Here is a 12,703-nt window from a genome sequence, read left to right as displayed (position 1 = left end):
TTGCGTCTCAGCACAGGTATACAACCCTCACCTTGTAATACCAATCTTATGACAAATGCTTCTAAGCTTAACACATCTTAATAAACAGAGGCTCAAAAGTGACTTAAACCTCAACACAGAAATAAATAGAACATGCTGGAGGGACAGATTCATAACCCAGAGGCTCCCTACACTCTGGAACAGAATCCCAGTCCATGTTAGGCAGAGCCCCTCACTGACTCTATTCAAGAGAAATCTCGACGAGTGGATGGGAGATTGTAGGTTTACCCCGGGGGTCATCTTTTTGCCACTACTAGACAGAGGCATAGTAAACTAAACCCTAAAAGGGCGTAGTATTCTCATCCTAAGGGGTGGTGTAAGCCACATACACTCTGGCTAGGCTTATAAATGCCCTAGGGCAGATAGCCTAGTACGAACCTATGAACCTATGAACCTTAGTGGTGCCCCATTTCAGCCAGACACAGCCAGCACTATGCTATCCGTACTAGGACTTTCACTATTGTTTAAGCAGATCCTATCAAGAGAGCTCACACGTGTCCAAGTAGAATGACCTGCTCCTGCTCTCTCTCTAACCACACAAATGTCCTCCCTCTCTGGCCTCCATTTGGTGACACAAATGCAACACTTTCCTTATGTCCAGACATAACCTGTAACTGATGCCGCTGTATTTGAACACTGCACACAAGTGATACCCCAAATTAGAAGAGTACTGGCACAGTCACACTGGTGCAAGTATTGCAGTCCTGTTACAATAAAGACAAACACACAAGCCTGCAATGTTACATGCTGATTATGTGCATCAGTCTGTTTCACTTCGCCGAAACCTACAAACAATGACTACTAACTAGTAGGCAGCTAACAACGTAGGTAACATACCCTGATTCAGGTGCAACAATGTTATCGCATGTGCACTTCTACAACGTCAAAAATGTCAACAGGACTTCTAGTAATGCTGTTACAGAGGGTACGAAGACCTCCTAGTAATGCTGTTACAGAGGGTACAAAGACCTCTTACTGATGTTGTTACAGAGGGTACAAAGACCTCTTAGTGTTGTTACAGAGGGTACAAAGACCTCTTAGTAATGTTGTTACAGAGGGTACAAAGACCTCTTATTGATGCTGTTACAGAGGGTACAAAGACCTCTTAGTAATGTTGATACAGAGGGTAAAAAGACCTTCTAGTAATGTTGTTACAGAGGGTACAAAGACCTTCTAGTAATGTTGTTATAGAGGGTACAAAGACCTCTTAGTGATGTTGCTACAGAGGGTACAAAGACCTCTTAGTAATGTTGTTACAGAGGGTACCAAAGACCTCTTAGTGATGTTGTTACAGAGGGTGCAAAGACCTCTTACTGATGTTGTTACAGAGGGTACAAAGACCTCTTATTGATGCTGTTACAGAGGGTACAAAGACCTCTTAGTAATGTTGATACAGAGGGTAAAAATACCTTCTAGTAATGTTGTTACAGAGGGTACAAAGACCTTCTAGTAATGTTGTTACAGAGGGTACAAAGAGCTCTTAGTGATGTTGCTACAGGGGGTACAAAGAGCTCTGAGTGATGTTGTTACAGAGGGTACAAAGACCTCTTAGTGATGTTGTTACAAAGGGTACAAAGACCTCCTAGTAATGTTGTTACAGTGTGTACAAAGACCTCCTAGTGATGTTGTTAGAGAGGGTACAAAGTCCTCCCAGTAATGTTTTTACTGAGGGTACAAAGAGCTCTTTGTGATGTTGTTACAGGGGGTACAAAGACCTCTTAGTAATGTTGATACAGAGGGTACAAAGACCTTCTAGTAATGTTGTTATAGAGGGTAAGCAGACCTCTTAGAGATGTTGTTACAGAGGGTACAAAGAGCACTTAGTGATGTTGTTACAGAGGGTACAAAGACCTGTTAGTGATGTTGTTATAGAGGGTACAAAGACCTCTTAGTGATGTTGTTATAGAGGGTACAAAGACCTTCTAGTAATGTTGTTACAGAGGGTACAAAGACCTTTTAGTGATGTTGTTACAGAGGGTACAAAGACCTCTTAGTGATGATGTTACAAAGGGTACAAAGATATCTTACTGATGTTGTTACAGAGGATACAAAGACCTCCTTGTAATGTTGTTACAGAGGGTACAAAGATCTCTTAGTGATGTTGCTATAGAGGGTACAAAGACCTTCTAGAAATGTTGTTACACAGGGTACAAAGACGTCTTAGTGATGTTGTTACAGAAAGTACAAAGAGCTCTTAGTGATATTGTTACAGAGGGAACAAAGACCTCCTAGTAATGTTGTTACAGAGGATACAAAGAGCTCTTAGTGATGTTGCTATAGAGGGTACAACGACCATCTAGTAATGTTGTTACAGAGGGTACAAAGAGGTATTAGTGATGTTGTTATACAGGGTAAAAAAGACGTCTTAGTGATGTTGTTACAGAGGGTACAAAGACCACATAGTAATGTTGGTACAGAGGGTACAAAGACCTCTTACTGATGTTGTTACAGAGGGTACAAAGAGCTCTTAGTAATGTTGCTATAGAGGGTACAAAGACCTTTACAGGGAGTACAAAGACCTCTTAGTGACGTTGTTACAGAGGGTACAAAGACCTCTTAGTGATGTTGTTACAGAGGGTACAAAGACATTTTAGTGATGTTGTTACAGAGGGTACAAAGAACTCTTAGTAATGTTGTTACAGAGGGTACAAAGACCTCCTAGTAATGTTGTTACAGAGGGTACAAAGACCTTCTAGTAATGTTGTTACAGAGGGTACAAAGACCTTTTAGTGATGTTGTTACAGAGGGTACAAAGACCTCCTAGTAATGTTGTTACAGAGGGTACAAAGACCTCCTAGTAATGTTGTTACAGAGGGTACAAAGACCTCCTAGTAATGTTGTTACACAGGGTACAAAGACCTTCTAGTAATGTTGTTCCAGAGGGTACAAGAGCTCTTAGTGATGTTGTTACAGAGGGTACAAAGACCTCCTAGTAATGTTGTTATAGAGGGTATAAAGACCTCTTAGTGATGTTGTTACAGAGGGTACAAAGACCTTCTAGTGATGTTATTACAGAGGGTACAAAGACCTCTTAGTGATGTTGTTACAGAGGGTACAAAAACCTTTTAGTGATGTTGTTACAGAGGGTACAAAGACCTCTTAGTGATGTTGTTATAGAGGGTACAAAGACCTCCTAGTAATGTTGCTACAGAGGGTACAAAGACCTCTAGTGATTTTGTTACAGAGGGTACACAGAGCTCTTAGTAATGTTGTTATAGAGGGTACAAAGAGCTCTTAGTGATATTGTTACAGAGTGTACAAAGAGCTCTCCTTGGTTGCTCCATAGATACTCTCAGTGTGTGTCACAAATGGCTGAATTGCTAATAAAGTAGAAGTGACAAGTACAGTTGTGTAAGTAAACTTACCAGTAATGCTAGATGTTCAAAAGATCACACTGCAGAGTCCTTAGCTATATCTGTTATATCCTGCATAGGATACAACAGCTATCCGGCTCCCAAAGCGTCAGGGCACTTTTCACATGGCCAAACTGTCAGGCAGCTCAAACTGACCTGACTAAGCTTTCATGCCAACACAAACAGGGAGGCTGAACTCTAAAAGGATAATGCTAGGAATACCAAAAAATAAATGTCTACACCCTTGTATAAACACCACACCAAAAAACAAGAGGGATGGAGGAAGGGAGCAGTTACTGCAGAAGTGGTCATTTGAACATCTACTCTTTGGCTAGTTTACTTACACAACTGTACCATATATGTTCATCATGTTGACCACTGCTGCAGTAGCCTTAGCTACGTGGCTACATTACCATAGCTAACTTCATCAGGAGGTGGAAGAAGGGTCCAGAAGTCCCTAAAGAATGGTCCTAGCAAAGCCTGATCCAGACCTGGAAAAGGAATCAAGTTTACCATGGCTGAAAAATCCAAGTAAACGTCCCTTTCAGCAAAATATTCTTTAATAAAGAACAAGACTTGAAGATATGTCTTATATTCTCTTCTTCTACATGTTTTGCTAAAGCATTTGTATCTCTTTTATTTGTTATATCTCTAAGATGTTCAAGAATACGTTCTTTCAAGCATCTACGCCAATCTGGTACTGGCAGCCTGGGAAAATGAACATGTGTTAAACAATAATATGTATGCAGAAAAAATTATATGGTATATACGTTTTGTAGATGATGTTTTTTTATTGTGTGGAGGTACAACTGAGGAACTATACAGGAAATGATAGAATATCTGCAAAATACTACAGAGTTTCTTAGATTTACATGTCAACACACTAAGGATTCTATAGAATTTTTGGATGTCTTGGTTAGAAAGACAGATTTAAATGAAATAACTACAGGAATGTATAGGAAACCAACATGGAGAAATAATATTCTACATAAATCAAGTATGCATCCTACATTTGTACATAGGAATGTTGTAAAAGGACAGTTCATGAGAGCAAGTCGGCTACATAATACCAACGAAGGTCTTAATGATAGAGTAAAAACACTAGAGAAGGATTTTATAGCTAGAGGTTACAACAAAAAAGACATAAACAATAGTATTAAATTTACAATAGAAAACAGAGATGGCAGATGAGATACACAAGATATGACTACTATGAAAGTCAGATTTCCTATAACTTACTCTAGTGATATTAGAAGATTTTGCAATATCATTGAAAAAAAATTGGAACATATTACTTTCAGATTCCGAGTTACAGAACGTACTAGATGATAGATCTAGCTTTTGCTTTAAAAATAAAAAAATCTTTAAAAAGGCAACTTTGCTATAAATCAACATCTAATAAACAACTAATGCAATCACAAAGGCTAGGGACTTTTCCCTGTAGGAACTGGTTGGCATGTAAGTATCTATATAATAAATCCACATATAAACATCCCACCCTAGCATTTACCATTGATGTTAATTTCTATGCTGACTGCAGAACACAGCATCTAGTTTATTTTGGTTTCTGTACTATATGTCATGCATTCTATATAGGTAAAACTAACAGATGCTTGAAAGAACGTATTCTTGAACATCTTAGAGATATAACAAATAAAAGAGATACAAATGCTTTAGCAAAACATGTAGAAGACGAGAATATAAGACATATCTTCAAGTCTTGTTCTTTATTAAAGAATATTTTGCTGAAAGTGGACGTTTACTTGGATTTTTAGCCGTGGTCAACCTGTTTTATCTTGTCTTATGTTCATTGTCACCTTGAGGTGTAAACCGGGTGTTAATCCAGTCTTCTGAACTTTTTTCTGCTAAAAGGAATCAAGTTTACAATGTTTGTAAAAGTATGTACAGAGGGCCAAGTTGAAATTTCTACAATACTTCTAGAACCCACTCATTTCAAAAAGCCATACATGAAGCCAAAGGCCTGGTAGAGTGACCCTCCCTGGAATGGTTTTTTATGGTGAGTACAGCAAAACTAAATAGCTTTAGACAACCATTTGGAAATAGTCCGTTTTGACACAAGTTGTCCCTTATTATTATTTTCACAAGAAATTAACAAATTATCCAAAAAAACAAAAAATTAGTTCTGTAAAGATAGTGATGGAGTTTGTCTGTGGACATCCAAAGTATGCAGGATCCTTTCTCCCTAATTTTTAGATTCAGGAAAGAAAACGGGAGAGATGGACTGTTTGGCTTAAAGTAAAAAAGTTATATACCAATTTAAGAATAAAAGGATTCACTCTCAAACAAGCCCTGTTTCAGTGGAAAATGAGACAGAGTTGACCCAACATTAGAGCTTGCAACTAAGATACCCTTCTTTCAGAGGTCACAGCAATAAGTAAAACTGCTTCCATATTAATAACTTCAAGACAGGCAGGTTAGCTGGTTCAAATGGTGCAAGTGTCATCTTCTCCAACATAAAATTAAGATGCCAGAGTACAGCCACCAGCTTTCTTGGAGGCCTCTTAAATAAAACCCCTTTCAAAGACATTCTGACATGAGAATGCATTGAAAGAGGATGATCCATTGGCAAACATGCTGAAATAGCTGATAAATGAATAGTGATGGAGTAAGAAAGGCTAATAGGATAGTAACTCACATAAATATTTCTGAGAACAACTCATCCTGAATGAGTGCCAGTTATGTTGCTGGCACCAACTAGAAAAATTCTTCCATTTACTAATACATGATTTTCTAGTAGCAGGCTTTCCTTAGCTCCATAAACCTCTTCTATTTACTAATACATGATATTCTAGCAGTAGGCTTTCCTTAGGTCCATTAGTACCTGCAGCACATCCTCAGTAAACTGGTGCCTGAAGGGAGGATGACTTTACCATCCAGGCAGTCAGCTGAACTTGATTTGAGTTGAGGTGTATCAAATAACGTTGTTCTTGCGTGAGTTGTGAAAAACTGAAAGGCTGCCAGACCAGCCAGATAAAATCTTGTAAATGATTCTAGGTAATTTGTAAATATTAATATAATCCACAAGGCTGGTTTTATAAATGTGAAAGAAAACTATATGATTAAACTATATGTTGTAGTGAGCTTCAAAAATTTAACCACAGTGCACTCCACTGGAAGAAAGCTGATAAGTCAAGCCTTGTATGACTGTTTGATCTCAAACTTGGAGACGTGATGTCTGGACCGGCAAATTCTTTCTATTGTTTTGAGACCAGAGCTAATTGCAAGATTTTACATATAGAATGTATTTTATTGCTGTGGCTTCCTACAGGTGCACATTACAAAAAGAAATGTAAAATTTGAGTTTCTGTTAGCCTGGGAAGCTAAATCAGAACTGTTAAGAATAATGTAATCTAAAATGAGTCAGCAGTGATGTATTATCAATTTAAGACTTTCTCAGAGAGAGAGACAATTAGAGCATTTTGGATTTTGTCTGAACCTGTTCACATCAACTCACCAGTACTTTGCTTTGCTCTGTATGTAAGTACTTAGAACATTGTTTATCTTAGAAATAGATAAAAAATAGTAAGATTAGACTAGCTGTTTTAAGCCGAAAGACATTACTAGACTAGCTGTTTTCTTTATTTATGTCAGACTATTCTATAGCATTACTTTAAGCATTTTCCTGTGATGTCTGAACTCTTGACTAGCAGTGTGTTGAATTGAGGAGATTTGTCTTGCGTTTTTATTATTTATTAAATATTATTAAACCTTTCAACTGTGGCTGTTTCATGTAGAGATAATTTAAGCTCTAGAGTACACTGCATGTATATAGTGATATTGTACAAAGTCACTCTAATAAGCCTTGCTGTTCATCACACTCAATAACTGGATAATAAAATTGCACAGTAAAACTGGACACCCTTTGGTAAGGGCCTTATTAGTAGCTGATATTAGTGGTTGATGGCAGTGATTTCAACCTTACAGCCTGGGCAGAGAAGGGGGCATAGCTGCAGAACCTGTGCCAGCTTTCCCCAGGAGTGTCTCAAATCATAGCTCAAAGTGTGCCCGTGTCAGCTACTTGGGCAGGGACACGAAGCACTGGTTGGACAAAGAGAGAGTGCTGGAGGTTTTAGCTTGACCACTAGGCTGAGACCTGTACACTATAGCCAATGGAGAGTCTTACTGGGAATCTGGAGAGAAAGGGAGAAACCAGCCCCAGTCTTGAGTGTGATCTCTGTGTGCTCTTAAGGGAAATTGTACTTTACTGTGTGTGCACTTTTTATCCCTCCCAATTTGCACACCTCATACTGGTGTTAGTGCTGAGGATTGAGGCTCCTTGATTACTGGGTCAGTGCACTGATGTCACATGAGTAGAAACGGTCTGTGAGGAAGCTTGTGACAACTGCCTCCAGGCTACTTCCAGAAGAGAAAAAGACAATTGCCTGTACAAGAAAGGATGGATTCCTTCCAAGTCTTCACAAGTACTCTACATTTCAGTGGAAAGTGTGGAAAAGCATACAGAAAAATTCCTGTCCAAGGAAAATAAAATACATATGTTATCCAGGCCTTCTTGCATGGAGTTGCTGAATCAGAATCTTGCTAGCTGATTGTTCAAACAGGAAGCAAAGAAATTTACTTGAGGAGCTGCCCACAGATGGATCAAATCTTAAAAGACTCCCTAATCTAGTTTCCATTTGTGAGGGTTTGCTCTTGTCCTGCTCAGCTTGTCTGTCACACAGTTTTGCTCTGATGTAATGTAGGATGCCTGGAGAGCGACACTGTGCTGTGAAACTGTATTCCAAGCTGTGATGGCTAGTTTGCAAAGGGCATACAACCTGGTTCACTTGCCTGTTGATGTATCACATGACTGTGGAACTGTCTGTAACAACCTAAAGAGGTCCTGGGGACCAAAGATAATTCAGGGAGTTGAGTATCTTAATCAGAGCAATCATCTCATTTACATTTATGTGCCTACATCTGTCTATGGTGTCCCACACTTTGCACTTTTATCCCTCCTGAAACTCCTCCCAAGCAAAGTCTGTGGTCTTGTGGTGACTGACTGCTTTAAAACATGGAGAAAGGGGGTGATTTCTCTTCTGACAAACTCCAACACTTGGATTTGAAAAGACAAAGGATGTTGGTGCCGGGACCAAAGAGACCTCAGATATCACTGCATTTTTTTATGTGGAGTCTTGCCAGGGGTATCATAAGAACCACATATACCATTAAACCCAAAATCCTGAGGTATTCTTTCACATTGACTGAAATCTGAATGTAGAATGTTAGAAGTAGATCTAAATACAGGCCATTTTCCTGTGGAAGAAAGGCTCTTTGAACTAAGATGTCTAGCTGACACCTCAGGAAAACAATCCTGTGTGAAGGAGTCAAAAAATTTGAATGTTAATATGCAAGTCATCTAAATATGGAAATGTGGATACCCTGTAGCCTGCTATAAGCTATAACTGGAGCAAGACACTTTGTGAACACTCTTGGTGCAGTGGATAGTCCAAAGGGTATGACAAAGAATTGATAATGTGATCCAGACACACAAAACCTTAAGAAATGTCTGAAGTCTGGATGAATAGGGATGTAATGCTAAGCATCTTTTAAGTCTAGTGTTATCAAGAAACTTGAATGAGTAAGAAGAGATGACAGGTTGTGAAGTAACATCATTTTGGATTTGGGCACTATCACAAACAGGTTTTGGAAGGAAAAATCCAGAAATGAACTCCAAGCAATTTCTTTCTTTGGCACTAAAACATCCTTGAATAAAAACTTTTCCCCAAGTAAGAAGGAATCTTCCCAGCTAAGGAAGAGCACAAGCCCACCAGTGATCCTTAAAAGCCTCTGAAAAGTACACTCTTTGGCGGCAAGAAGCTCTCAAGAGTTTGGCACCCAAATTTGTCATGTCAGACAGCTCAGCTCAAGCTAGCCGACTGTTTGGGTGTGTGGAGGGTGCTCTGAAGCTTTGGAAATTGGCTGGCTATTATATCCTATGCAGGATACAACCCATATAGTTAAGATTACTGCAGCAGCAATTTATATGATGCACATCAATATTACATGAAGTGGAAAGAAGTGTAAGCAGCAGTAAGAAGGGGAATTAAATTGCTGCAAAGTAGAAAAGAAGTTTGTCAAGTGAGGAGGAGTTCAAAATAGTGCAGGGAAAGCAACATCTTGTTGGGTCTGAACTGCAGTTGTGTGGTTGTGGATACTAAGCAATCACTGTCAGATTACGAGCATCGTTACTCAGCCATCTGAGTGCAGTGCAGCAGCAGAGAGCATGAAGCAGAAACAATAAGCTATGAACTCTTACTCAGATGTCATAAAGAAAATGGCAAAATAATAGTTATGTACTTATCATAACTTGGTATCTGGGTTATCCGTAGTCACCATTCATCACGCATGGGTCTAGGATCCAACATCGGATCAGAGCCGGCAAACTGAGGGAACAGCTTAGCTTGCGCTCCTCCCCTCCCCTCCCATAATGCTCGGCTGCCCTCTAACTCCTCAGGCTGAGTTTGCCCTGGAGAAAGAAGACAGACAAAGTAGACCTTCCACCAGAAAGGATCCAGCTAATTTCCTGCCAATCTCTCAGGAAGGGGAATAGGAGGGTGGGATCATGATGAATGGTGACTACAGATAACACAGATACCTAGTTATGGTTAGTACATAACTATTAATATGAAATTATCTTAGTCACCATTTATTACGCATGAGTCAGACTCTCCAACTACGCAACATTCTTGGGTGGCCTCATGGAAGGTCATGCCAAAGAACAGTGGAGCCAAAGGAAGCTCTTCCCCTAGGAACTAAGTCAAGCTTATAATGAGAAATGAGGGTATGAGGGGAAGAACAAGTTGCTGCTGCACAAATGTCATCCAAGGACTGAAGAGCTAAGAAGGCAGCTGATGTAGCCACTGACATGGCAGAATGTGCCTAACCGGTCCAGGCAAAGGAGAACCACATGAGGAGTAAATGAAAGAAATGCACTGGGAAATCCCACAGGAAATAGTAACTTTTGAAACAGCCTGGCCCTTCCTGTTGACTGAAAAGGCCACAAACAATTGGTCTCTGAGACGAAAAGCCTTAGTTCTGTATAAATAAACACAAAGCTGTCTATGAACATCCAAGGTATGTAAAATTATTCCCCCTTGTTGGCATAATTAGAAAAGAACACTGGAAGTTGGATAAAATGATTGAGGTTCACTTCAGTGGCCACATTTGGCATAAAAAAAGGAGTGGGTCTCAAGACCACTCTACCTTTATGGAATAGCAAATAAGGAGGCTTGATGGCAAGAGCCTGCAATTCTGAAACCCTTTTTGCTGAAGTTATAGCCATGAAAAGGGCAGTTTTCCAGAAAGGAATTTGAGATCACAACATGCGGCAGGCTCAAATGGGGCACAGGTTAGAGACTGCAGCACCAGCGCAAGATTCCACGGTGGAGAAGGATCCTTCACTGGAGAAAGCAATAAAAAAACACCTGTCAAGAAACCCTTGCAGAGGCAAGAAGAGAACATAGGATTGTAATTAAGGTGGAAATTAGAAATAGCAGCCATTTGGACTTTAATCACAGAGAACTAGCACCCTCCTGAAAGAGGGGAAGTGAGGAAAAGGAGAATGCCTGAAATAGGAGCTTAAAATGGATCCAGACACCGATCTTTACCCAGGTAGAAAATCTCATCCATTTACTTCTGTAAACACTTTTGGTGGAAGATTTCTGAGAAGCCAGGATAATACAGGGGATGCAAGCCTGGACTTAGCAAGAATCACTGGAATTGGACACGCCAAGCTGCCAGACAGAGGATCCACAGATTTGGAAGCGGAAGGAGACATGGGCGACATATCAGATCCGTAACTGGATCAAGCACCAAGGGAGGGTGCTTCAGATGAGACTGCAGAAGAGGGAACCACACCTGCCAAGGTCAGAAGGGGGCAATGAGGATCAACTCATCAAGTCTTTTCAGACTTGTTGGCTGTCGGTGAAGCACCCACCAAGAGGAGAAAACGCTGAGAGAAGAAAGGAGCCACTTTTGAGATTTTAAGTATTTTTCTTCAGATTATTTGCTAAGTTTTTCTGCATAGCCGCCTACTTTGAGCATTTTCTGGCTTGTTAAACTTGATTTCTGCATTAGTAACTGTATTTTGAGCACAACCTAGAGCTGTTTACTGAATTTCCTGTTTGCACTTATTTTTAAAATCATTTTTTTCTCAAAACTTGCATTTTATCTGTCTCTGGCCTAGCACTCAAGTGTGGGGTCATTTACTGCACTGTTATAACTTGTTGATACTTGTGAACCTCTGCTATCTCTGAAAAAGCAAAAAAATCTTGCTTTTTTCCCACTTTTCTGAGATTTAAAAAAAGTTCAGTTACAGGCTTGCTGTTCTGAACTGTTTGTAAGTTTCTTGGAGGCCATTTTTTGCTTGGGCTAAAGGGAAGTCTCTCTGTTCATCAGTGGCAGTGATAAACATTGAGCAGCCTGCCTGCCCCTGTGGGAGTGGTTACTGACTTGAAACTGTAGTTTTATTGGCCATTTTGGGTCAATTCCTAACTCCTTGATCTTCCTCTCTTAAATCCCTCTTTTGCGTGTTTTTGTGCATAGCGCAACAACGGGCAGCGCCGTCTAATTATTGTGTTTAAACTATTCCTGGCTCCACAAAGTGTGCTCTTCACTTTTTCCCTTAGAACTGCTCTATCTCTCAATTTAAACACCATATTGTCATTCTAAGGCCCTTCACTGGTCCAAATAAGTAATCTTACAAATTAGCACTATTAAACCATAAGCACTACTTACTCTTATACTCTCTACGATTACCTTGTCCCCTATTGGTCCGTCTTAATTCAGTTTCCCTATATTACTCTAGCATGTCCAAAGGTCAGTCAATGGTTTCCTCTCCAGTCCAGCTGGTGAATCTGGGAATTTTGAGGCAATGTTACAACTGTCTCATGTACACGAACAACCCTCTCCTCCTCCAAACAGGTTCAAATATATGTGAGAGATGCAACCATATAGCCAAACTGGAGGCTGAGCTCTCTCATCTCAAAACTGGTGAAACCAGTCAGGAGGAGAAGGTAACCTCACACAACACAATTCCAGTATCACATAGTCCCACCACATCAGCGAACCAAACACATAAATACACAAAAACATACTCAGAGGCTCTAAATAAAAATCTACCTAAGCAACACAGACCTCCAAAGCAGACATCCAAGCAAACGCTACCCCAAAACAAAACACGCACAACACATAGCCCACAAAGTCAGTGTGCCAAGCAGCCACAGCCCTTAAGGCTGAATAACACACCTGATACTCTTGTAATAGGTGACTCTATTGTCAGACACACTGAA

General features: G+C 40.0%; 1 protein-coding gene across 7 annotated transcripts in view; it reads right to left on the bottom strand.

Annotated features, from left to right (window-relative positions):
* ARHGEF11 (Rho guanine nucleotide exchange factor 11) overlaps positions 1-12,703 on the bottom strand; it is a 4,318,379-nt gene that overhangs the window by 967,551 nt on the left and 3,338,125 nt on the right. The gene's annotated exons all lie outside the window — the stretch shown is intronic.

This window comes from Protopterus annectens, chromosome 17.part0 (genome assembly GCF_019279795.1).
Source record: "Protopterus annectens isolate FY-2018-M chromosome 17.part0, PAN1.0, whole genome shotgun sequence".
NCBI classification, from domain to species: domain Eukaryota; kingdom Metazoa; phylum Chordata; order Ceratodontiformes; family Protopteridae; genus Protopterus; species Protopterus annectens.
The sequence above is the reverse complement of the archived record's forward strand: the minus strand, read 5'-3'. Positions and strand labels throughout refer to the sequence as shown.